At 52.1% G+C, this 7,936-nt stretch overlaps 1 pseudogene; it reads right to left on the bottom strand.

Annotated features, from left to right (window-relative positions):
- Positions 1-7,425: 7,425 nt before the first annotated feature.
- LOC132223132 (U6 spliceosomal RNA) lies at positions 7,426-7,525 on the bottom strand (annotated as a pseudogene).
- Between the last annotated feature and the right edge of the window lie 411 nt (positions 7,526-7,936).

The following is a 7,936-nucleotide window of genomic DNA, read 5'->3' as shown; positions in this document are numbered from 1 at the left end:
CACACTGTCAGGCAGTGATTGTGGGCACAGGGTGAGGAGGTCTGTGGTCTCCGTGCGTTCATGCGCTGTGCACTGGCCCGCACGGCGTCGGAACGGACAGGATGAGCCTCATGAGGAGGGAGAGACGGGCTGTGCCCCGGAGGTGTCTGCCGCGTCCCCTGCCGTCCGGTAGGGCCCTGGCCCAGGCCCCTGGCGGGAATGTCAGGGGCCGTCCAGTGGGTCAGATCACACTCCTGGGGGTCGCCAGCCTTGGGCGTTGATGGCTCTTCCTCCTGGACTCGACGTTGTGCACACACACACACACACACATACATGTGCACACGGATCACACGTACAGCACGACAGGCCCGATGATGGCGAAAGCCCAGTGCCCACTCCCGCCCTCAGCACCAACAGCCAGTGCTTCAAGCCCCCCGTGTCCCTTTCAGGCCTCATTCTCTCCCCTCCGCCCCCGAGAGAGAGAAAGAGAGAGAGCGCAGCTCCCGCGGTTACCCCTCCTCTTAGCTACGGCTCCTGCAGCCTGCTTTCCTGTCCCTCGACTCCAGGTGGGCACAGCCTCAGGCTGGCCCGGTGACCTGTCTGTCTGCAGGGATGGGCTGGAGCGTGAACCCGGGCTGAGCCAGGCCAGGGCTGTGTGCGCGTGAGGATCCCGCAGCCAGGACAGGCCCCCCGCAGGCAGGCGGCAGGTGCAGGGGGTGGAGGCCGCAGAGGAAAGGGGACCAGCCCCGCCACAGGGAGCCGCCTGCCGAGCTCACCCCCCGCCCCGGAGTTCTCAGAGTTGCTGCCGCTGGGACGGCAGGTCCACCTCCAGCTCCCCCTGGGGACTGGCTGGCCCTGCAGATTCTGGGGTCCCGTCCCCCACCCACCGGATAGGAGTAGACATGGCGTGGAGCCCCGCCGCCGTCGTGCTCACAGGCTCCGACATTGGAGTTGCGGTTTGCTGCGTGTTGGGGTCACCTCGAGAGCTTTACTTATTGTAAACATGTTTTGGGAGAGAGGGAGAGGGAGAAGGAGGTAGAAGCATCTACTGGGGATCGAGCCCGCAACCCGGGCCTGTGCCCTGACCAGGAATTGAACCATGACCTCCGGGTTCATAGGTCGACACTCAACCACGGAGCCACACGTCCAGGCGAGAGCTTTTACCTCTGCCCTCAGGCTGTGCTCCCCAACAGCTGTCAGCCTCTGGGGTGGTGCCCAGGCAGCAGCATCCCTTCAGGCCTCTCCGGGTGATGGGCGGGCGGGCGGGCGGGCAGGGACAGGGCGCAGCCCTGAGACACAGCGGAGCCCTCCCAGCCGACCCTCAGGCGCTCAGAGGAGCAGGGGCTCCTACAGTTTTCCGTGGGGCTCGCTCAGGCCGCGGTATTTCCAAGCCCCTTTGGCCTTTCCTGCCCTGGCCAGTTTGCTCAGTGGATAGAGCCTTGGCCTGTGGACTGATGGTCCTGGGTTTGATTCCGGTCCAGGGCACATGCCTCAGTTACAGGCTTGATCCTGGCCCTAATTGGGGTGTTTGGGGGAGGGCCCAGTGGGCGTGTCTCTCACATAGATGTTTCTCCCTTCCACTCTAAATATCAATGGGAAAATATTCTTAGGTGAGAACTAACAACAAAAAAGACAGGCATTCCCCCCCCCTAAAGTAGAAGGCGCCCCCAGACCCCCCCACCCCCCCCACCCCCGCCATCTTAGCCAGGTAGCTCGGTCGTTAGGGGCACTGTCCCCATAGGCCAAGGTCTCAGGCTCGATCCCCGGTCAAGGCACATACAAGAATCAACCAATGGATGCATCAATAAGTGAAACTGATGTTTCTCTCTCAAATCAATAAAGGAAATTTTTTAAAAAATAGAATCCCCGAAAAAAACATATAATCCAGGAGTTCAGGGCCACGGTCTCTCTCGCCTGGCCCGCTCCTGGCTTGGAGTGAATCTTCAATAAACCCCACTTGACTTGGATTTCATTCCCATTGGCCGTAAAATCTGTTCTGTGTTTACAAGAACCCAGGTCCCAGCCAGTAACCCCAACCGGCAGCACAGGACTAACCCCGGGACCTGTCCCCAAGGACCCCACTTCTCTGACGTCTTACTGAGCCCCAGCAGCCTGGCCTGGCTCAGTTCCCACCGAGCCCCTCTCCTGGGATCCTGCCCCTCCTGGGCTCACTGTCCCCAGCTTTAATGAACGTCCTCCAAGAAAAAAAAAGTAGACCCCCCAACTCTTCATTTTCTATTTATTTCCTCAAGAATGTTGATCCGATTCTGAAATCACCTTGTTTATTTTCTGCCTTCTCTCTAAGTAAGTTCCACGAAATCAGAAATTACATTATCTTGTTGGCCGCATCGCTGGAGGACTTGTGGTAGAGTTGATTCTGAAATACTTGCTGAATGCATAGCTAGGAACTGACAGACACAGGACAATTCAAGGCTGGGCGCTTCCTGGGATTCCAGAACCTTCTGTCTTCCCCGCCGAGCACTGGAGAGAGTTCTCCGGCTCACCGCCACCGAGCGGATCACAGGCCACCGAGAAGCTGCATACCCTCTCCATCCAGGTGACCTCACATATTGTTGCGTTTTCAAAAAAAAAAACACACGGAAAACACCCAGAATGAGTCGGGCACGTCACAGACGTGGGGCAGCCGTGGGGCTGGGAATTAGCAAACGATTTCCGATCCTGAGGGGCTTGGCTCCGGCAGCTTAGAGTGCAAGAGAGTCAGTGCGGCCCATCTAACTTCAGCGGGAGCTGTGGGTCAGATGACAGTGCCCATCTGGTCTTCCCTCTGACCCCACGGGAAACTGGGCGTGACTTGGCCTTCCATGGGGCGGGGTGGGCCCGTGGGGTGGGCCCTGGCTGGATCAATGAAAGGGGTGGATTCAGAGCCGTCTCCCAAGCAGCCCCATCTGGACTTTATTTGATCCTTACTTTCCTAGGATCCTTATTTCCCGAAAAACGTTATATGGCCGTTTACAAATGACAAGTGAAAGCGGAATCTGTTTAAAACTTTTTTTAATATATTTTTATTGATTTTGGAGAGGAAGGGTGTTGATGTTCTTTGTGAACGGTGACGCCGAGATGAGCTTGGCGAGCAGGATACAGAGTTGCAGAGGGCTACCGCTCGCTCAGGCGAGTAGCAATGCCCCCAGAGCCCTCATGGCTTTTATTTAGAAAGTACAGCAAATAACAATGGAGTACAGCAAGTGACAGTGATGAACAGGCATGCTTGTGAGATCATCTGAGCTAAGTTACACATGACACTCTTCATTTCCTATGTTATACAAAGACCCTTTCCACCTGCAGCCGTGCACCCTCCCTTGTACTTTCCATGCCCTTATGGACTATTTATCACCTCAAGGAAAGTTCTGCCTCTGAACAATAAGTCTTGTTTGCAAGACTCTGTTCTGACATGGCCTGCTTGCAGGCTCCCGTCTTTTCTTGGCAGAATGTCCTCTTCTAGTTAACTTCTCATTCCGCATGTCCAGCTACAGAAGGGAGAAGAAGAGAGATAGAAACATCCATGATGAGAGAGAATCATGGATTGGCCGCCTCCTGCACGCCCCCTACTAGAGATCGAGCCCACAACCCGGGCCTGTGCCCTTGGCTGGAGTCGAACCTGGGACCCTTCAGTCCGTAGGCCGACACTCTATCTACTGAGCCAAACCAGCTAGGGCTCAAAACCTGTTTAATTTTGAATTTTCTTGTGTGCTTTTGAGGACCCAAGAATGTTAAAATATCCCTTGATTGAAGTGGGAACGAGCTGGGAACAATTAAACGGGTGATCGATTAATTAAATTCTAAGATGGCCATTCTCTTGGTGCATAGCCACAAATTTCGGGAGCGTTTTAGTCTATAATTTGTGTTTGGTTTTTTTTTAAACTTATTTTTGGCCTATGTAGCCGTGACTATAAATACCTCTCATTTCTGGACTAGAAAGTGAATAAATTCTACCTTTTCCACAGAATCAAACATTTGCAGTTGTGCCTTGCAGATGTTAAAATGACATAAGTTTCTTTTTTTTTAATATTTTTTTATTGATCTCAGAGAGGGAGGTAGAGGGAGAGAGAGAGAGAGAGAGAAACATCAATGATGAGAGAGAAAGGAAATTAACGGGCCATCTTTTATTAGATTGTAATAAGGAAATCGTAGTGCATAAAAATCATATCACAAAAATATCAACTATTTATAACACTGAGCTGTCCCAATAGAATTTTATAACCGCAAAGATGGCACAATGCTCCAGCCCTAGCTGGTTGGGTCAGTGGAGAAGCACCGGCCTGCGGACCAAAGGGTCCCGGGTTCGATTTTGGTCAAGGGCACGTACCTGGGTTGCAGGCTCCTCCCTGGCCCAGACACATGCAGGAGGCAAGCAATCGATGTGTTTCTCTCACATGGATGTTTCTGTCTTTCCCTCTCTCTTGTACTCTCCCTAAAAATCAATAGAAAAATATTCTCAGGTGAGGATTAAAAATAGATAAATAAATAAATAAATAAATAGTGCACAATGCCCCAATTGCATTAAGTCCAGGGTTTGATTCCGGTCAAGGGCACATGCCCGAGTTGTGGGCTTGATCCCCGATGGGGGCCGTGCAGGAGGCAGCCAATCAATGATTCTCTCTTATTGACTAGAGGCCCGGTGCACGAAATTCGTGTAAGAGTAGGCCTTCCTCCCTCCCCACCAGCTGCCGGCACCGGCTTCCCTCTGGCACCCGGGACCCGGCTTCCCTCGCAGCCCCAGCTTCCCTAAAGCTCTACATGAAAATGTCTGCACTTCTTCATGTGACAGCAGCTCAAGAAATAGCTCCTGAAGGACTTTAATATCCTATCAATACTCGCTTTCGTCCATTCATCTCGGAAGATGCATCGGACGTCAGCAGTAAAGTGGACAACGTCCGTTTTTATCGTTAATGAACTTGTCACTTTGCTTGCATCCTAAAGGCTCACCGCGGAATTTATCACCGAGCCGTAATGGAAATGCTGAAGGGAAGATTTGCAGGCTCTGCCCAGCTCTGAATTTAGCTCAGTTGACCCCGTTATAAAAAAAGAGGAGGCAACAACTACATTGATGTGAAAGACAACTCATTCGGTCACTCCACTCGCAGATGACAATGTTCATTTTTTATTTCTGCTGTTTATGTGGCCTCCGAATCCCCTTCCCACTCTCTTTCTCTCTCTCTTTTTAAATATATTTTATTGATTTTTTACATAGAGGAAGGGAGAGGGATAGAGTTAAAAACATCGATGAGAGAGGAACATCGATCAGCTGCCTCCTGCACACCCCCCACCGGGGATGTGCCCGCAACCAAGGCACATGCCCTTGACCGGAATCGAACCCGGGACCCTTCAGTCCGCAGGCCGGCGCTCTATCCACTGAGCCAAACAGGTCAGGGCTCTCTCTCTCTTTTTTAATTCTCACCGAAGGATATGTTTTTATTGATTTTAGAAAGAGAGAGAGAAACATCTATGTGAGAGAGACATCGATCAGTTGTCCCCCATACAGGCCCCGACGGGGACTCGAACCCACAACCTTTTTGGTGTACAGGGATGATGCTCCAACCCGCTGAGCCACCTGCTCTTGGTGAAGAGTTTTGTATCTGCAAAAGCACATCCGCGAGTAATTGCCAAACAAGTAATCATCACCAACAACTATTTTTTATTTATTTAAATATGTTTTTATTGATTTCAGAGAGGAAAGGATAGAGAGAGAGAGATATCCATGATGAGAGAGAATCATGGATCAGCTGCCTCCTGCACACCCCCTATTGGGGATGGAGCCCGCAACCAGGGCATGTGCCCTTGACCAGGAATCGAACCGTGGTCTCCTGGTTCATAGGTCCACGCTCAACCACGGAGCCACACCGGCCAGGTGAGATTTAGTTTTTGAAGGCAGGACACTTGGGTTCACACCCCTGCTCACCATTTCCCAGCTCGCTAGAGATCTTGGGCGAGCTATTTAACATTCATTTATTCATCCAACAGTCATTTTGCACATCTCCTGCGTGCTCAGTGTACTGGGCGCACACCCGGGAATAACAGACACAGCTGCTGGAGCTAATTTTTATGGGGGAATTAGACACACTGCAGGGTAGGCAATTACAAATCGTGACAAGCGTGGGGCGGGGAAGGGAGGGGAGGGGAGGGGAACGGAGGGGACGAAGCCAGGACAGAGCCAGGCAGAGGGAGTGGAGCACCCAACCTCGACCCAACTTGGTGCTGTGATCGCAATAAAACTGAAGTGTCCTGGGAGTTCAGAGAAGGCTGCGGCGGGTGGGCGAGTGCCATTTGAAAGGAGAGGAGTTGGTGAATCGCAGAAAGAGCTGTCCACGATGTACCTGTTATATTCTATACTTATTAGCTTGGATTTTAATGAGCCCAACAAATTACACACCTGGCCTTTCACTTAAAAACAGTAACAACTTAGTGTTTCTCACAGGTTATGTAAATAATCATGGTTCTCTTATTTATTTTAGAGCCATATATATATATATATATATCCTATAAAATATATTATATCCTATATAATAAAAGGGTAATAAGCAAATTGACCCTAATGGCAGAATGACCAGTTGCCATGACATGCACTGACCACCAGGGGGCTGGCGCTCAACACAGGAGCTTCCCCCTGGTGGTCAGTGCGCTCCTACACGGGGAGCGCCGCTCGGCCTCAAGTCCAGCTGACGGCTGCGAGCGCAGTGGCGGTGGTGGGAGCCTCTCCTGCCTCCTCAGCAGCACTAAGGAGGCTTAGGCCCGATCCCCCAGGGGAGTGGGCCTAAGCTGGCAGGTGGACATCCCCCAAGGGCTCCCAGCCTGCGGGAGGGTGCAGGCCGGGCTGAGGGATCCCCCTTTCAGTGCACGAATGTTGTGCACTGGGCCTCTAGTATATCTATATATATAAAAGCCTAAGCCACCATCTGACCATTTGACTGGTAGCTATGGTGCGCACTGACCACCAGGGGGCAGACGCTCAATGCACAGTCATGGAAACATGGAACAGACTGATGAATCTCAGAGGGAAGAGGGGATGGGGGAGGGCGGGAAGAGATTAACCAAAGATCTTACAAGTATACTAGAGGCACGGTGCACAGATTCGTGCATGGGTTGGGTCCCTCCCTGGCCTGGGGGATCAGGCTGAAACCGGCTCTCTGACATCCCCCAGATGGTGAGAGATGCCGGCCAGGCCGAGGGACCCCACCGGTGCACGAATCCATGCACTGGGCCTCTAGGATTGTAATACATCTTCATCGATTTCAGAGAAGAAGGGAGAGGGAGAGAGAGATAGAAACATCCATGATGAGAGAGAATCAGGCATCGGCTGCCTCCTGCACACCCCCTACTGGGGATCGAGCCCGCAACCCAGGTCTGTGCCCTGACCGGGAATCGAACTGTGACCTCTTGGTTCATAGGTTGATGCCTGACCACCGAGCCACGCCGGCCGGGCATCTTAGTTATTTTTTTTAATGCCTCATGAATTTGCGTGTCATCCTCGCCCAGGGGCCATGCCAATCCCTGTATCGGTCCAATTTTAGGAGATGTGCTGCGGAAGCCAGCCTCTGTGGTTAGTGATGTAAACTCTGGGAGGTCTGAGACTACAGTGGCTCTCGCTGTGGCGGAGCTGACAACCATTTAATTCCGGTGTTCCCACTGAGAGGTACCGTGACCTTCAGCCACCCGGTACCAAGGCTCCTCTCCGTAGAAATGCAATAACACTCTACGCTGTTCTGCCAACACTGTTAGGGGGGGATTGCATAAGCGTCTGTGTGCCCCATCAATTCTTTAGGGCAAAATAGAAACTTGCAGGGCAGGGGCGATAAATGCTCTTGCCTCCCTGTGCAGAGGTGTCATGAATGACTCACCCAGTCATCAACTTGTCCCTTTTTAAAAATATATATATTTTTATTGATTTCAGAAAGGAAGGGAGAGGGGGACAGAGAGATAGAAGCACCCACGATGAAAGAGA

The sequence above is a fragment of the Myotis daubentonii genome, chromosome 21, assembly GCF_963259705.1.
Source record: "Myotis daubentonii chromosome 21, mMyoDau2.1, whole genome shotgun sequence".
In the NCBI taxonomy this organism is placed as follows: Eukaryota; Metazoa; Chordata; class Mammalia; order Chiroptera; family Vespertilionidae; genus Myotis; species Myotis daubentonii.
The sequence above is the reverse complement of the archived record's forward strand: the minus strand, read 5'-3'. Positions and strand labels throughout refer to the sequence as shown.